The 17,573-nt window shown below is 40.4% G+C and overlaps 1 protein-coding gene across 5 annotated transcripts in view; it reads left to right on the forward strand.

Annotated features, from left to right (window-relative positions):
- Positions 1-5,899: 5,899 nt before the first annotated feature.
- LOC104329051 (sodium channel protein type 2 subunit alpha) overlaps positions 5,900-17,573 on the forward strand; it is a 78,767-nt gene continuing 67,093 nt past the window's right edge. For 4 of the 5 annotated variants that reach the window (XM_075430562.1, XM_075430565.1, XM_075430560.1 and 1 more), the window contains exon 1: positions 5,900-6,172. The gene's annotated coding sequence lies outside the window, so the exon portion shown is untranslated. The remainder of the gene's footprint in view (positions 6,173-17,573) is intronic. The other variant, XM_075430561.1, reaches the window with a different exon arrangement.

A 17,573-nucleotide genomic window follows, 5' to 3' on the forward strand; every position in this document is an offset into this window, starting at 1 on the left:
CCATATGTGTGCTAGATGTTTCTGTCCTCTAGCATGTAGCAGGCACTGCATCTGTTGCCACTACATAAGCAGTTTAGGAATTTCTAGGTGCTAGGAGAAATATTCCTTCTAATCTTGTTAATCTTCCATGATCAGACTTCTTATTTTATGTCTATTTCAGCATAAGACAGGAGAGTCATAGAAGGCAGCTAATTCATAAGGAAATACTTTTTTGCATGACTTTTAGTGTACCTTAAGAACTTACAGATATACGGGCCAACAGCTTAGGAGGATTCTGAAAAACACAGGATATTAATGTGAGTAATAAGAGTTAGAACAGGGAGCAGGCGCTGACTCAGATAATAAGGATTCAGTATCTAAGGCTCGCAAGCTTCTTGTGTAACTTCCAAAACATAATGTATGTATCTCAGTTCCTCATCTATGGAATGGGGATAATAATTCCTGACTTCAGAAGGGGCTATAGGACAAATTAATTTTGTTAGCCAACCGTGCTGTAGAGAACAAGACTGAAGAAGAATTTTAATATTCCCTGTAACGTCCAGAGAGGCCAGCCAGGCCTAGAAAGCTATTATTTTAGGCACTATACAGTCACAGGACACAGACCACATCCAAAAGAATCTACTCTCTACATATGACAAGACAGATAAACAGCGACGAAATGCAAGCAAGCAGTTTCAGAGCGAACAAATACAATTTCAGATAGACAGATTTTAAGAGGTGGACAAATGGATTAAATGATACCTCAGCAACAAGTGCAGTAGTGCTCTCAGAGCTAGTAGCAAAATCTAATAATATTCTCCCAGGACACCTATAAACAGAGAGATTGCATTCATATGTTTTCATTCCATTTATTGCTACTGAGTCATGTGGTTTAATTGGTCAGATGAAAGGTAATCATCACTTGGAGAGAGAGGAGGTTTTGTTAAGCAAACCTCAAGTTATGATTTATTTATTTGCTAGTCTTTTAAAGCTGGAATGCCTAGAAGAATTGCTCTGTTTAATAACACATGTGTGCCAAGTTGATTTTGCATTAGAAACTTTCTCTGCATCTCACAGTATGCCTAGCAGTTATCTGCACTGAAAATAGTACCTTTATAATTAAACCATGAAAATATATTACACTGAGAGAGATGATACAAAATTTCAAACAATTGACTTCAATATGTTTAAGAAAAATAACTTTACTTTGACCTGCTTTCGGCCAAGAATGATAACGATACAGAACGTGTAAGCTGTTTGGTGCACCGAATCGTGAAGTAAGCACAAGCTAATGCCTTAATGGTTCTGACTGTAGGCATACTAATGTCTCAGAAAGCAAAGATGGAAGTAATATGTACTTCCAAAACCTGTTGTACACATTCATTTCCAAATCTGTCTTCACTGTTGGTCATTAAAAGTGACTTTATTGTTAGCCCCAGGCAGCCAGAAATGATTGGCTTTACATTTTGAAAATATTATGCGTGTGATTTAAAATACTTCCTTATTCAAAAGTAATTATCGAGACCAAATAGTTTTCATTACATAGACAAGTGTTCAGAGATCTATTAAATATCAATGCTATCTTTCTTCTTAGGTGGAGGTAAAAAACTGGCAGCCTGCACTAATACACTGCAGATGCAAAGATTTTAGATATGAAATAAATGTAAAAAAATTAAGAGATTGCTGATGTTTAGTAATCACCAGAATAATCTATTAAAGTAACTCTGGAACAGGGAAAAAAATATGCTTCATATTTAGAATCACCTTAAAGATCAGTTTCACTTCAATGAGTAAGTTACAAAGGTGACTCTCAGACTTTAAAGGCAAGAACGATAGGCTTTACGACTTCATCAGAACTAAATAACAGAGGCTGATAACTTTTGCTTGAGATTCATTTACGTTTTTTAATAAGATGACATGTCAAGGAACCATGAACCTGTTCACTCTGCAGACATGTCTTTTGCCTTAGCAAATTTACAGATTCAGGTCTAGAGATCTAGAGTTTAAGAGATTTATGGAGAAAAATTATAAAAAGGAAAAGTAAGGGTTCAAAATATGTGAAATAGCTATTTCTTCGAGGCATGTAAAGGACAGGCGCAGATAAATGTCTGTTGGCCAGAATAGCTACTGGCATTCCTCCTTAGGCTTAACATCCCATGCTGTGTGGAAACTAGAGTTTGACCTTTTGCTCCATTTCTTCTGGGTAAATGTTTTTGCATGATTTAATAGAATGGTTATTTTTTATGCAGATGACTGTTAGCCATGCTCTGAGAGGCAAAGAGAAATTTCTGGTAGAAATGAGCTCTATCAGCATGGTTGAATAAACAGAAAGATTCTTCTAGCTATCCTAGTTTTAAGACACTTAAATAAAAAACCGAGATTTGTTCAATGGACATTTGTTTTAATTACTATATAATTACTATTAATATTATTAATTAAACCATTGTAAGCCTTGTTGGAGAGCTTTAGTAGATTTAGAATTAGCTCAGAGAGATTTACTGAATTTGTTGATTCTCACAGTGCTCCTCTGAATTTTCAGAGAAAAACTCTTTAGGTTTCTCACATACTGGTAACTAGACAAGTTTGTGCCACTGACAAATGCATTTTTTGGTAATGAAATGTAAACTTAGCAAATTCCTATGAATTTCAGAATTTAATTTTTTTATTGTCTTTGACTTATTTTATTGTGGTATATGTGAGATATGGTATCTCATTTTCATTGTACTTTTCACAGAGGATACAGAAAAGCAAAGCTAGCTTTGCCAATGAGCTTTACCGTTAAGATTTTATTGTGATATACCTACAGATTAAAGAAGTGAGAGAGTGATAGACTGTAGAAGGATGAAGATTACACAATGAAAAAAAAAAAAAAAAAAAAGAATAAATACTTCTCTGAGTTTGGGAGAGAGAACAAAGTGTTTACAATGGAGCTGAAACACATCTTTCTTCCCAGTAGTCCTTTAACTAAATGGTTACTCTACAGCTAAAAACTATATGTTAGTACTAGTAAAGGTAATAAAGATTCATACAATTTCCAAATCTCTTGTACTACTTTTATGTCATTGGTTTTATATTTCAGATTTTAATTCAAATGATCTTGTTGTTTTAGATAGCATAGAAATTCTTGTTTAGCTTATGTAGCAGGTCAAATTAATACTCAGAATTTTGATGTTACATATTCCAATGCAATTACTGTTTTGTGAAAAGTACATTCAATAAATGACTTGATTAAAGTAGGCTGTGGAATATCAGCTTCACGAATTCAGGCCTATAGTAGGCCTACATTTATTCCTGGTGTATTTATACCAAACTGTCCAAGTGTGCTCCGCAGTGTTTCCTGTTCCACGGCCTGGCACGGGCAGGGTCTCCGGGCAGGCCGGGCCGCGCGTCAGCACCACGGACAGCGCCGCTGCCCAACAGCTCACAACGGGCCGCGCTGTCCAGGGACATCCCTTTCCAAGGCAGAAATAATATTTTTTATATAAAACAGTATTTTAGAGCAAAAAATCCTTAAAACAAGGTCAAAAGAGAGTGTATTTTTTTGTGACAACAGGATTTCTAAAACTCCCAGTCCGTGCTCGCACAAGAGGTATTTTGACCTATTATTGTCATTACTTGAACTATTTTAGTACTTTGGAGCTCTGTCATGGTCCAGGATACCACTGTGGGGACTGAAGAAGCATAGAAATTGGTCTTTTTCATGAAGAACTGACACTCCGAGGGTTTGTGATAACCATGATGAATCGCTTAAACTGATACAAGTATGAATTCCTACTGAAAGGTACAGTCTCTCCAGCAACTTCCATGTGTTGACATTAGTGATCTTTGTGATGAGCTAGATCACAGATCTTAATTAAAAATTACATTATTAAAAATTCCATGATTTTCATCTAGATCCATTCCTAACTAACTCTTGTGCTTTTTCCTCCCCAAAGCCCCATGTTTTGGTGCGATGAAATTTTCCTCCGCGGCCGAGAACTGTTGAGCCAGCCCTGTGTGCAGATGGCTGCTTGCTGTTTGACGTGGCAGAGCAGGTGTAAGCGATAGAATACTTTTAAGGAAATAGAGAGATAAAAGTAGACATACTCAGCTATACAGCATTCCAGTATAAGGCATCCTTTAGTAACAGTAAACCCAACATTGCTATCATGGGGATGGTGGCTAGAGACAACTGAGGTGAGGCAGTTGACTTAGTCTTTTATAACTAAAAGTATAATTAAAAAGTATAACAAAATATGAAGTTAGAAAATTCCTGTGAATTTCAGAATTTTTTTTTAATGTCTTTGATTTATTTTATTGTGGTATATGTGAGATGTTATATCTCGTTTTCATTGTGTGCTTTAGGGAGGATACAGAAAAGCAAAGCTCGGAGTACCAAAGAGCAGTTTCAAGATGCTGTCCGATTCAGAAGAGAGCCTTGCATGAAACAAAGTAAAACAGATCACGATGAAAACTCTCCATTAAGCAATAATGTAATAGACCTGGCTAAATCCAAGCATCCGATTATTTTGTCTTACAAAACCATCCTTGTTCCTCTGGCATTCAATGAAGATACAAATGTAATTTACATTTTGCAGAATCAATGATGGAAGGGGGAAAAAGCAGCCCACTCCTATTTTCCACTGTTTTGTAGTGGTGGGTTCCAAATAAAGAACGACTTCTTTTTTTTTTTTAAAAGATGACGTGCATTAGTACATAGTAAAATAACAATACGTGGCAGAACAAGTTTGCTGATGACACCAAACTGGGAGGAGTGGTAGATACACCAGAAGGCTGTGCTGCCATTCAGCGTGACCTAGACAGGCTGGAAAGTTGGGCAGAGACGATCCTGATGAGGTTCAACAAGGGCAAGTGCAGGGTCCTGCACCTGGGGAGGAACAACCCCATGCATCAGTACAGGCTTGGGGTGGACCTGCTGGAGAGCAGCTCTGCGGAGAGGGACCTGGGTGTCCTGGTGGACGACAGGTTGACCATGAGGCAGCATGAGCTGCCAAGAAAGCTAACGGGATCCCGGGGTGCATCAAGAGGAGTGTGGCCAGCAGGTCGAGGGAGGTTCTCCTTCCCCTCTACACTGCCCTAGTGAGGCCCCATCTGGAGTACTGTGTCCAGTTCTAGGCTCCCCACTTCAAGAAAGATGAGGAGCTGCTGGAAAGAGTCCAGCAGAGGGCTACGAGGATGATGAGGGGACTGGATCATCTCTCCTACGAGGAGAGGCTGAGGGAGCTGGGCTTGTTCAGCCTGAAGAAGAGAAAGCTGAGAGGGGACCTAATATATGCTTATAAATATCTCAAGGGCGGGTGTCAGGTCGATGGGGCCAAACTCTTTTCAGTGATGCCCAGCAACAGGACAAGGGGCAACGGGCACAAACTGAAGCACAGGAAGTTCCCTCTGAACATGAGGAAGAACTTCTTCCCTCTGAGGGTGACGGAGCACTGGAACAGGCTGCCCAGGGAGGTTGTGGAGTCTCCTTCTCTGGAGATATTCAAGACCCGCCTGGACGCGGTCCTGTGCAGCCTGCTGTAGGTGTCCCTGCTACGGCAGGAGGCTTGGACTAGATGACCCACAGAGGTCCCTTCCAACCCCTAACATTCTGTGATTCTGTGAACCTTGCATTTTCTACAATTATTTTCATAGAGATGTATCCAAATACTTACTTCATTATTAACAAAACAAGTCGCGCAGTTCAGCTCCCAGACCAATTTTTAAAGCTCTGGAGGCATTCGTTAGTCCTGCCGCTCGCTGTGCTTTAAAGCCGTACAGCCAAGGGCCAAGGTGCGGTTTTAACCCCAAACCGCGGTGCCGGGGGCGGGAGCGGGGGGCCCGGCGCAGCCGCCTCCTGGCCGCTAGGTGGAGCTGGCGCGGAGCGAGCGGCCGCCCCCCCCTCCCCCCTCCTCCCCCCTCCCCCCCCCCCTCCTCTTTTTTCCCCCACCACCAATTTTCTGATCGATGCTGGGCTTCAAAGAGTGAATCTCCAAAGAGGAAGGAGGCGAAGAGGCCGCGGAATACTGCGGAGGTTCCTTTGTTGCTTGGATGGGGAGGTTCGTTCTTTATTTCTTTCCCTTTCCATTTCAGTGAAATTAAGAGTTTACAAGCGTCTTTGCCTGTGAACCTGAACCTGCAGTAGAAGGAGCCTCATAACCTACAAGTGTACGGATATCTCTTATGCCATGATTTGCAATTCTTTTTCAATCAGGTAAGACAACACGATGTTTAATTAAAATGCTTAAGCAACAAATTCCAGTTGTTTGGTACCAAGATTCTTCTCTTGTGGTGCCACACCTAGTTTTCAGTTAATATTGATAGAGCAAGAGGAGGGGAAATAATGGCCATCTTTGCCACTGCACGGATTTTTCATAGCATTGAATTAGGTCTTAGCACAATAATAAAAACTGTGGTTGTTCTTTGGAGATCTCTGGTCCTATTGTTTTTTTGAGATTGTATGTTTATAACTAGAATTACTTTTGAGTTTGCATTTTTCATTCTAATTGTGGTAATTTGTGGCTGTTGTTTTGAGGCGGTCATCCACAAGTGTTTTCTTTTTCTGCTGGAGGTTATACTGGTGCTGTATCCAGAATACAAATTGGAGTGTATTTTAAAGCATACAGACAGATCCCTGGGATTGCTCAGTTTTAATGCGGAAATGTGCTGTTGCTTCTGTATACCATCTTCAGTCAGAGGCTTTCTTTGCTTCCTAAATACATCATTTTGTTTTTGTGAGGTATAGGAGATTTACAGGATTATCCCCTCCCTCATCTCCCAAAACTGCCTCTCTTTGATGGAAGACAGAATGGAGGACCTGTGTCTCACTAAACATGGTTTTGCACTGCTGCAAATATCGTATGCAACACATGTGTGTTTTGTGAATCATTTTATATACATAAGAATGAATTTTTATTGTAAAAACTTCATTCCCTATTCCATGAGACAGAAAAAAAATATTCCTTTCATTATTTTTTTTTTGGATGCATGATACCCACTGGGAGAGACAGCAGAATGACTCAGGAGGTGGGAAGCTTATGCAGCACCCCCTGACTCTTCTTTCAGACCTTCTGGGTTTTCTTCTTACCTTCTCTTAATTACAGCAATAACTTAGCTAGTCAGGGAAAACAACATAGAAATGCATTGACTTACACAGTCACAGATCAGAGAAAGGGCTATGCAGCCAGTATGTGAGAAAAAAGAATGTGTGGTTAATATAAATGCATTTTGCTTTCTATTATAAGGTAGTAAGTAGGAAAGCACTTAAGCAAAATGTTCACACACCTGTGTAAAGGTAAACTTTTTTTTTTTAGTGGTGATTAGTGAAGCAACAGAAAATTGCCTGTTGGGATTTGAATGCTAGATACTGCCTTGGCTTTAGATGATTCCTTAGATACATGCAAACTGTTAAGAAGGCTCACACGGATTCTTGCTATCTATGCATGTTGCCTGCTTAGTTGTATTCTTCTGATCAATGTTTAGTATAAGTATGTATGGGTATGGCTCAGCCGTTGTAGTGTCTGAAGATACCTTCAGTAGATGGTAAAGGATCATCCATTCTTGAACAGATCTGGAGAAAAGATGAATAATTGTGTCCAAGTGATCTGCAGTCTCCTCCAGTGGCAAATGCATTAAATAAATGATGCTCTCTTATGTCTGTAGGCCCCAATTCGAAATCAAACGGGCATGTCAATGGGGTGACTCACATCCTTAATATTAGGCAAGTGGATAAGTACCTGGCTCTGTTCTCTTGATTTTCAGACTACACCAGTGTTCAGGGAGAGAATAACTTCTTTTAATCACAGAAATTTTTCAGTGTCCATAAAATGCAGTTAGTAGGCCAAACAAGCATATAGTTTCAAAGACAAGCTATAGATTTACTTTTATATTTAAAAAATAAAAAGAAAATCATTGGAGTTGTTACAAGCCTCAAAGCAAAATATTGAAGCTGAATTCTTATGAATTTTGAGTGTGTTAATTGTGAACATTAGTCTTCGGGAAATACAAACACAGAAATGGCCACATCACATCAAAGCATGATCCAGTTACCTTTCTGTAGCAATGAAGTCAGATGTTTGTCGACAAGTTCAAGTGAAAGTTGACCCTAAGAGAAAGTTGCCCCTCCTTACCTTTTGTGAAATTTAACTTTGGGGGATATTTAAGCCTTTATGTTATTTTTGTTCACCTGAATTACTCTAATTGAAGTGTACTCTGTACACATGTAAGCACCAAATCTCTGCAGCAGAGACCAGCAGACCCACTCTGCAGCCAGAGCAAGAGCCCAGCAGCAGTTACACTAAGGGCGTCGCTTGCTGGGTTTCTTCATCGCAGACCTTGGTGAATGGCTTTGCTGGGTCACTACCTGCAGCCCTGCTCTACCCCCAGGTAGCCCCTAAACTCTCTCACTGAGGGGACACAGAGGACGCTGAAATCTAACACAGCCTCTCTGCTTGAATGGCACCAATGAGTGCAACCGTAATCCCTTCTTACGCATGCAGCTCACGGCTGGAGCACAAAAGTCGCAAACAAGCTTTTTACCGTCTTGCTTCCATTGTTTTAAGGCCACGCACACACTCGCACCAACTTCTCCAGAGGACAGCGTGGACCCTTTGCAGCGGCAGACCATGGTCCTGTGTTCCCCCAGAGCAGGGGCAGCCTCCCACCTGTCAGAGGCCCCCTGTTCCTCCCTCTTCCTCCTCAGCCCAAGCTTGCCGAGCAGGCGCTGGGGATCCTGGAGGCCTCCTTTCTAGAGGCTTCCTGAAGCCACTCGAAAGAATCCATTTCTTGTGCCTCTTCTCGCTGACACCTACCAGTCTCAGAAATGCTCATTTCTGCCAATGGTGGCTGGAATCTCCTGTTCTTCCATTATTGTCTTTGAAAGACAAATAATGTACCTGATTTCAAAGAGGTGTTAATGATGGGAGGCAAATGATGTTGTGAATCACTAAATACTACAAGGATAAGAATTATTAAAAAAGCTAAGGAGGAAATTAATAATCCTGTAATCACTGCACATTTGTGAAGATATGCAGTAAAGAAGGTTTGGGACCAAAATACTGAAAGAGGACGATTTAAAGAAACACTGAATAACTATATTCATGTTATTCAGTTCAAATCCCTATTGTTTCCAAGCTTGCAACTTTACCTCTCTTATTTCTGCTCCTTTTCCCACCCTTACCTCCAATTTAAGTTAGGCTGCTGCTTCTTTCTGCCTCTAACTGGTTTGGGACCAGCAAAAGGGCTTCACTTCTGCTCCTAGTTTCGGCATTTGGTGCCTCAGCAGCTGTCACTGTCAATTGCACTGAAGGGGCTGCTAATGCTAGGCAGAAACACAGTCAACACGTGGCAGCTCTGTAAGTATTTACTGCAAGCTGCTAAGAAGCTTTTTCTGAGCATATTTAGAAATTAGAGAAGTGCTGAGTGGCCAGATTTCAATAAATTTAAATGGCAGCAACAAAATGCAAACTCTTACATTGCCTGAGCAGCCTACTTGACAAAACTCAAATTAAAGACATTGTAGCAAAACTTCTCAAAAAATGGTGGGCAGTATAATTTAATGCTGCAGTATTACCAACATACTTATTAAATGATCACAAAAACAGTTTTTCGTCTTCCTGTTAAAAAAATCAACATAAATTCATTGTTCTTGCGTTTTCGTTTTTAAACTTGCATATTAGTGAAATAATACTTTCAAACCTTTCCCAATAAGCGGACTACAAATGTACCTTTTCTATTTAATGGTGAAGTTTTTGTTGTTATAAGTGTTCAAGCTGAAAGAAATAAGTGCCATGAGGACACATGGATCCATATTGTCAAGTTAAGCTTTTCTTTGTAACTTATTGAAAGAAGTATCTCACCATTTATAGTGTCATTACAGAAAGAAATCGGGAGGAGGCCAACAGCATGAACAAATTCAGCCTCAGCAATTAATGTTTGGCAAAGCTGAAGGCATTAGAAAGAGATTCTCATGATGGAAACTATTAAGCAGACAAAACTCTGTCAGCTCTGTTCATATTATATAGAAAAAAGTTCAAAAAATATTAAAAAAATCAGCAATAACTTATTTTTTAGGTCTCTCTATTGGAAGTTCAGTGATTGTTTCTGTATGAAGTTTTCCTAGGTTTTGTGTAATTGTGATCACAGTTGCTTCTTGATTCTTAGCTCAGCATCCCTTAAATGCAGGCAGAATCTGATTTTGGCCAGATGAACAGCTAAAGCTAGCCAGTTCTCCCTCATCTTTTTGGAGATCCTCACAGGTACTTCCTGTTATGCAGTAAAAATGCAGATTTCCTCCATCAAGAGAGAGGATTATGTTCAATAAGGTAACTATTGCTCTATGCAGTGTGTAGTTACCTTACTTGGACAAACTGACAATGTGTAACATTAGCAGACATCTGTTTGAAGATGATGGCTGTCCAGGTTTTGAACATACAGCAAGTAGTCTTCTCATGGTCTAATGTGGACCTGTCATACGACTGGAGATGCCCGATTTTTATGCCATATGGTGCTGCTTGTCTGGTCTTAAACGGAGCTGTAACATACAGCTTTTGAGCACATTTAGATGTCAAATGACCCACTCTAGCCAAAAAGATTAGGTACCATTCAACCCTGCAGTAAAAAGCATGACTGCAGTAGGTTTAGCCAGCTCTCAGCTTAGTCCTTTGGTTTCGAAGGCAGTGTACATGCTTTATGGAACTGTACAAACCCACCTGATTATTTTGGCTACTCATTTGGCCTGCTAGCCTATCATTCCATAGCTTTCCAGTGACTGGTACCGAGCTAACTAAAGCCACAGTATTTCCACATCTACTGTTGTCACTCCTCTGACGGCAGTGTGAATGTTACTTTAGTTAAATTATTACCAGCAGGCTCTCAGAGTGGGGCAGAAACAGATTTCCTGTTTGAATGGGTGTTATTTATACATTTTTTTTTCTGTACCATCCTCACCACACTCCTCAGTGTAACTGCAAAACCCTCAGCAGACTTTGACCCCCATGTAGTTCTGTTTGATGATAAATGTTAATGACTCACTCTGAAATTAGGAGTCTGACTCAAGTTCTCTAAAGCAATACACCGCATTCTAGACTCACCCATTTGTTTCGGTAGAATCACAGATATATTAGGAGCCAGATTCCACATATGTGTACGAAATGGAGTCAGATGCATGCAGAATGACAGTCTGTGATCTTGAGAAGAATAGTGGCCAGAGTTTAATGCATTATAAACTGCATACAGATAGAGCAAGGTCAGAAAGAAGTGTCCTTTCCCTAGACGCTGTGGTCTGAATTTGCTCTTTAAAAACGAGTTCCATTAGCGGGTGCCAACAAAAAGAAGGTTGAAGTAGCACCCAAGTATCTAAAGAGACCATATGCTTATAGAGAAATGTATGGCAAATTTCTATACAACCACAACTATTATGAAACGAGAACTCTGACTGGTATATTTGAAATTTGACAGCCTATCTGTAAGTATACTCATTGTGTTTTGTTTATTAGTAAATATTTGTACCAAATGCAAACTAGCAGAAAATCCTACCTCCTGGACCTGACGGCAAGATTTGTTAGATCAGCCTTCCCCACTGCAAATCTCTAGCAAGGTTATTCTGACTGGGACTGTGGCACACAAGGTCACATCACAAGACTGTAACAGGTGTATTTGTAGAATGTGTGAGCTCCATATGTTTTCTCTTTACTGAGAGTCAGTAATGAAACCATGGAAACTAAAAGATAAGTACTGACACCAGGCAGAATAACAAACCTTCTATTAGTTGCGTTAACCTGAAAGCAGACATGGGGCAAACACTGCACGATTGTTTCCAGACGGAGACTTCAGTGATGGCTGCACAAACATCCTGATGGCAAATGCATCCGCACAGGTTAGATGGTTGCAGTGCAGGGGCAGGTTTCCGTTTTGCAGGGAAGTACCACAAAAGTGCTGACGGTAGACGGCCTCCTAGGTGCCACGGTAATACTGCTGAAGAATTCTCCCAGTGAAGCAATGAGGATATGCTTTGAAATACTGGGGTGCAGAATGAGCTAATGTTTTATTTTAATATGGCTTCTGGAAAACACTAATAGCCAAGATGGAAAGTGCCCAATTTTACTGTCAGTAGCAATGGTAAGGTGCAAATCTTTCAAGTTATTAAGGAAATAAATTTGATTAGGAAGCAGTACTGTCAGTGTTACTGGGCCACATTTATGAGAGGCACTTTTCAACAGAATAACATTTTACATCTTGCAGACAGTTTGCTTTTGTAGTTTTGTTGGCTAAACATATGCAAAAGTCAGAACATTTTCAAGAGTTATTGTTTCAAATTAGTTTTTTTACAATATTTTCAGTCAGAGTTAACATGTAAAATGCTTCACAGCCTTTACAACATTTGTGACTGTAAAAAGACATTAGTGCTTTTGCCAGCTGTAGTTTTTATGAATTACATGATCTTTGGTCTGAAGCAAAGCTTCGGCCCTCTAAGCCAAGCTGAAGGCAGGCTAGTCTTCGCACAGAGAGAAATCTGTTCTCTACCAGTATCCTTCAGGAAAAAAAATAAAATGAATTTGAATGTAAGCCTCAGGGTATGAAGATTATGACCTTTAATATTATATAGGACACTTGGGTGCTATTACTCATGCTGATAGCTTGCTCTGTGGAGTGGCAGCAGCTGGGAATCCAGAAGCCTTCTCCATTGCTAGGAAAGGATTATATTGCTTTTCTCAGTATTGACCTGGCTTCCAAATTAGTTTAAGGATTCACACATTCTCAAAATAATCTGTCCTTAGTGAGAGAGATGATGGATATGATGCAGAAATTGAGTGAGCTGGTATAAATATTGTAAAGACAGGCGAACAGCTCTGAGACTCTGACAAGGAAAGGAAATATCCCCTGGGAATCTAGAGAAGAGTGAGTGATGGGGGGAAAGCAATCAAATGTTGGGGGGAAAAAAGAGAAATTTTAGGTGGGTAGACAAATTCAGTTCGTATGAGAAAAAAGAACCCATTGTAAAGCAAATATTGAAATGTGTATGCATGTTGCTGTACGGGTGAGCAGTGGCACACATGGCTCCAGTGGGAAGATCTCCGTGCAGTGGTGCAGCTCCAGGTCGCAGGAGATACTGTGAGCAAAGAATGCTTGTGACAACTCTTTGGGGAGCTCTTGTAGTCTCTCTAATCAGAACCCATTTTGCTGGCTCAAACATAGTGGGAAAGGAAAAGCTCTCCTGTGGAGGTTTTCAACATCTGCTCCCTTGCTTTATTCACATGTACCAACAAATGCAAATGGAATCTACTTAAAAAAAAATAAAAATACAGTTAGGAAATTATTCCAAACTGGAGTAAATTGTCAGACTCCACTGAACAAATCTCAGTTCCACATCACCCAGCTATAATGGGCTGGAGTTGTATTTTAGCCTAGACTTTTGTAGATCATCCTGAGCAATCCTTCTTTTCTCCACAGTTATAAAATGACACTATAATGAACAAGTGTCCCCTCCTTTTTTTTTTTTTTTAAAGTTACCTTGAATCTGAGTCTGCTTTTTTAAAGACAGTGACTGAACTTTACAGCTGTTGGTTCTCTGTGGTTTGTTTCATGAGTTTTTTTTTCCCCTCTTATGAAAAAATTCAGGAGCTAAAATAGATTAGTTTTGAGCAGATATATGGTGTAACTGTTCAGTTTTCCATTTCTGGCACATTCCCATACTTGAAAGGAGAAGTGGCACAGAAGTTTTCTTAACTTCACTACATCTAAGTATAAAATAAGTCACCCATTTTATTGCAGTAATACTTTGCCATTAGGTAACTTCCTAAGGCATTCTCATGAATTTGGTGCATTCCAGTTGAGGGTCATGTTAAATGAGGGGACTGTTATAAGCCATACTGTGCAGAACGTCAGAATAAACACTCATAATCTCCGCTGATCCCACACTTACGAGTCTGTGTTGCTCCCTCAGGCCTTTCAAGTTTCTTGATGGAACAGTGTTACTACCTTTCTGCTCTTACTTAACTGCAGAGGTCTGCCATATGCACTTTGTCCCTCAGGATAACTTGATCCATGAACGTTTTTTTATAGTGTTCAGAATATTCTCAATTAATGTCTTGATATGACAGTTAGGTTATCAGGACACTGTAAAAGGCAAGCAGAAACTGGGCCTGGCAAGCTGTTTCAGGGGTTTTTGTAATGGCATTTCTATTTAATTGTGGGCCAATTAACTAGTCGGTTTCCTTTCAGATAAAAAAAATAAATCTAAATTTAATAGAGAGTTGTTTAATGCTTCCTAATGCTGTATATCTGACTAAGCTTTTCATTACCCAGAGAAACAAACATGCTGGTCAGGTCACCAGGGAGTAGTGGTGATGCTTGCTGTCTTCCTTTGCATGGGAGGCGGTGGGGGGTGAAGCTGTAGCTCTTACGTTTTCTAAATGGTTCCTGTATGATGGTCTGGGAAACGCTATCTAACCACTCAGCTGTGTTCTGCACAAGTCACCAACCATATTATTCATCGTGGGGTCTAATTTCATGCTGTTTGGTTTAATTTTTACTTTTTGGTTGACAAATTTTGAATATACAGCCAGCCTTATGTGCCTCACACTGGTGACATCTTCATTTAAAAGACATAGTTATGCAACTGTAGAGACGCCTGTAGTGTGAAGTTTTGGACAGTTGGCAGAACTGTAATAAATCATAACTATTAAAATTACAGTAATTAATATATACGTGAAGTACTACAAGAGGAATATTCAGTTCTCTCCCTGCCTCTGTTAATGTGTATCAGCATGAAAACTGCAATACATTTTCATATGTCATTCTCTTTCCAAAACCACACATGGTTCTGTTTCTCAGAATGTAAAGTGGGAATAACGTTAATAATGCAAAATAAGTGGCTGATATTTAATAAAAAATTGTGGAAGTACAAGGTTCCACTAAATATTTCACATTTTAAAAAATCAAATTAAAAGTATAGTCCTAAGAGGCGGAGTCGAGCAGTCAGCTATGGGACACTGTATTAAGGCTGTCTTCACATTCTGGAAATCAGACATATGCTTTGTAGCCACCTGTGAGAAGAGCAATTTGAGTGAACTGCCTGCTGCAACATGGGAGTACTCGGTAGGATTCATCTCATCTCTCCCCCTTTCTAGTCTGTCGAGAGAAACAGGCACTTCTAGGGCACAGCTTGGCTCATCTTAAGGCAGATATCTAAAAAAGGTCAGAAGAATTGCCTTTTAAAGGACCCATTTTTCTCCAGTGAATATGAAAGGAGTTCAGATGGCCTTAGATACAGATGACACCAGGGAAGGTGAATCCTACCTGTGACACAGGCAGGGGTGACATCCAGTCCTCCAAGAAAGCAGACAGACCTTACACAAAGGACAGTACATCTTGCCCATGTATTTATTGTCCTTTTTCCACTTCCCACTAGTCGCTTCTCCCAATCTATGTGCAGCACCAATGAATCAAAAAAGTCTCCTCCAAAACAAATGTCACTGCTCTGAAGAGGTCATCCATATTGTGTACTACAAAAGACACTGAATGTTGCCTTATAGTTTCTACTGACAAATGGAGCAAAAGTGAGGCAGATTGCATTTCTGTTCTATGCTGTGATTTGAGTTGTCCTTCCTGCAGAAATAGGTGGGGTTTTTTGAGTGTTTGTACACAATTATAGGGAGACCACCTTGATATCCACATGAACAATCGGGAGTTACTGAATGCGTATTTACACATATTTCACAGATCTCTGAACTTGTCATCTTTATAGTGGTCTATAAACTCATTTTCAGATCTTATTGTCCATCCTTCCAATTAATTCCAGCCCAGCTTTCTCAGCTTTTTATTCCCTCTCTTGCCCATTCAGTCCAAGCTTTTTTGCTTTGTCCTATCTCTGCTTGCCCCATTATACTGGCTCCCCCTGCCCCCTTCCCTTTTCCTTCACTTTTTCCCAGTCTGGTCTCCTGTGAGGTCAAACTGATCAACCTAGATGATTTTCTTGGTCATAATAATCTAAAAGTCTTGGAGCTTTTTGTGTCTCTCCAGTCTGCCTCCAGGACTACTACAGCTAATTTTGAGACGATCGCTTTATCCAGGCAGACAGTTCTTCCACATATCATTTCCCTGGAGGCTTTTTCTGCTGCCAGTCTTCAATCCCAGATACATCTCCCTTTCTTCCTACCTCCTCCCTTTTTCCTTCTGTATTATTTTTTTAATAACCAACATATAGGATCATTAAGAACACAATGACAAAAGCATTCCCACTCTTAGGTCAGCACAGTCCACAAAGACACGGAATTCAGCTGCAGGAAAATCCCCTCTGCTGGACACCGAAATATTAACAGAAAAGGCATTATCTCTGGAATTTGCACCTTTAAACCTCTGCAGTGTTCTTCCAAATATATGCAAACTCATTTTTTCACAATTTTTCAATGGGGCAAGTGTTATCGATATCACTCCAACAGAAAAGTAAAAAATTCAGAATGCTATTCTGCAAAAAAGTTCTGCAGGACTTCAAGCTTTGGAAATTGGCAGCTATAAAATTTTAAAGAGAAATACATATCTGTAGCTTTTTCTTGGAAATAGTTGCATCATTTAAGTGGAAGCTTGCCTCCAAAAATCAGCCCGAAGCAAAAATGGAAAATTTTAGCCCCGGTACTTCAAGTTTGGCATAATCAAGGAAGGGAGAGGGGAAAACAGGACAGGTCAAGCATCTCAGTAATAAACACCACTGCCAGCCCCATCTGTAATTATCATGAAACATGACAACCTGTAACTAGAAGCTGGACCTATTTGCACTCTATCCCTAAGGATATAGTAACAACTGCTAACCCATAAACCATCATAAGACTAAAAGAATATTTAAAAGTAAATATGGGACCTCTTCTATGACTTAATTTCCAGAGTCACCGAAGCCACTTTCCTTCTGGCTTATCTGAAGCGGCACTTCCCTGAAACAAAGCCAGTTTTCCATTTTGGTAGCAAAGGCAATCTGGTGGAGACTGTGCGTGGGGAAGGGAGGTGTGCTTTTTGGTTGTGCTTTTTGCCGTTCCTATCCGCTTCGGGGGCCTTGGTAGGTTTCCAGGTGCAGCTACATGGTGGGGTGTGAGCAGTGCTGATGAGGAAACGCAGGCTGTGGCACCCTGCCCCGGGAGGCTGCGGGACATCCAGGGGCGAATCCTTCCCGCGGGATCCCTCGGCAGCCGGTGCAGCGCAGCTCCCGGGGGAAACCTCTCAGCTCTGAACCGCGGAGAGGCTTGTTTCCCACGTGGGACGGTCCTCACGCTTCCCGTGCCTGTTGCTGTTTGGTTTTAGAAATAAGTTCCTCAAAAGGCCGTAGTGTTTGCTACTAACAAACCATCTTGGCAATTGCAGACCTGCTCAGAGAATACTCTGTTTAGATTCAGGTCCTCTTTGTTTATTTCACAAAGTTACAAACTGGATACACAGTGCCTGATGCTCTCTCCCTTACACCCAACCTAAACTCCGGGTTATTTGTCATGTGGTGGAGGAGGTTATTTTTTCTTAAAAAAGTATCAACAGCTTGAAATAAGGACGTCATCTTTTAATAGCAGAGATGATGTAAAGGCTGTCCCAGCACCCCGCTCCCCATCTCCGTTTTTATGGTTTTTACAGTCACC

This window comes from Opisthocomus hoazin, chromosome 9 (assembly GCF_030867145.1).
Source record: "Opisthocomus hoazin isolate bOpiHoa1 chromosome 9, bOpiHoa1.hap1, whole genome shotgun sequence".
Lineage (NCBI taxonomy): Eukaryota > Metazoa > Chordata > Aves > Opisthocomiformes > Opisthocomidae > Opisthocomus > Opisthocomus hoazin.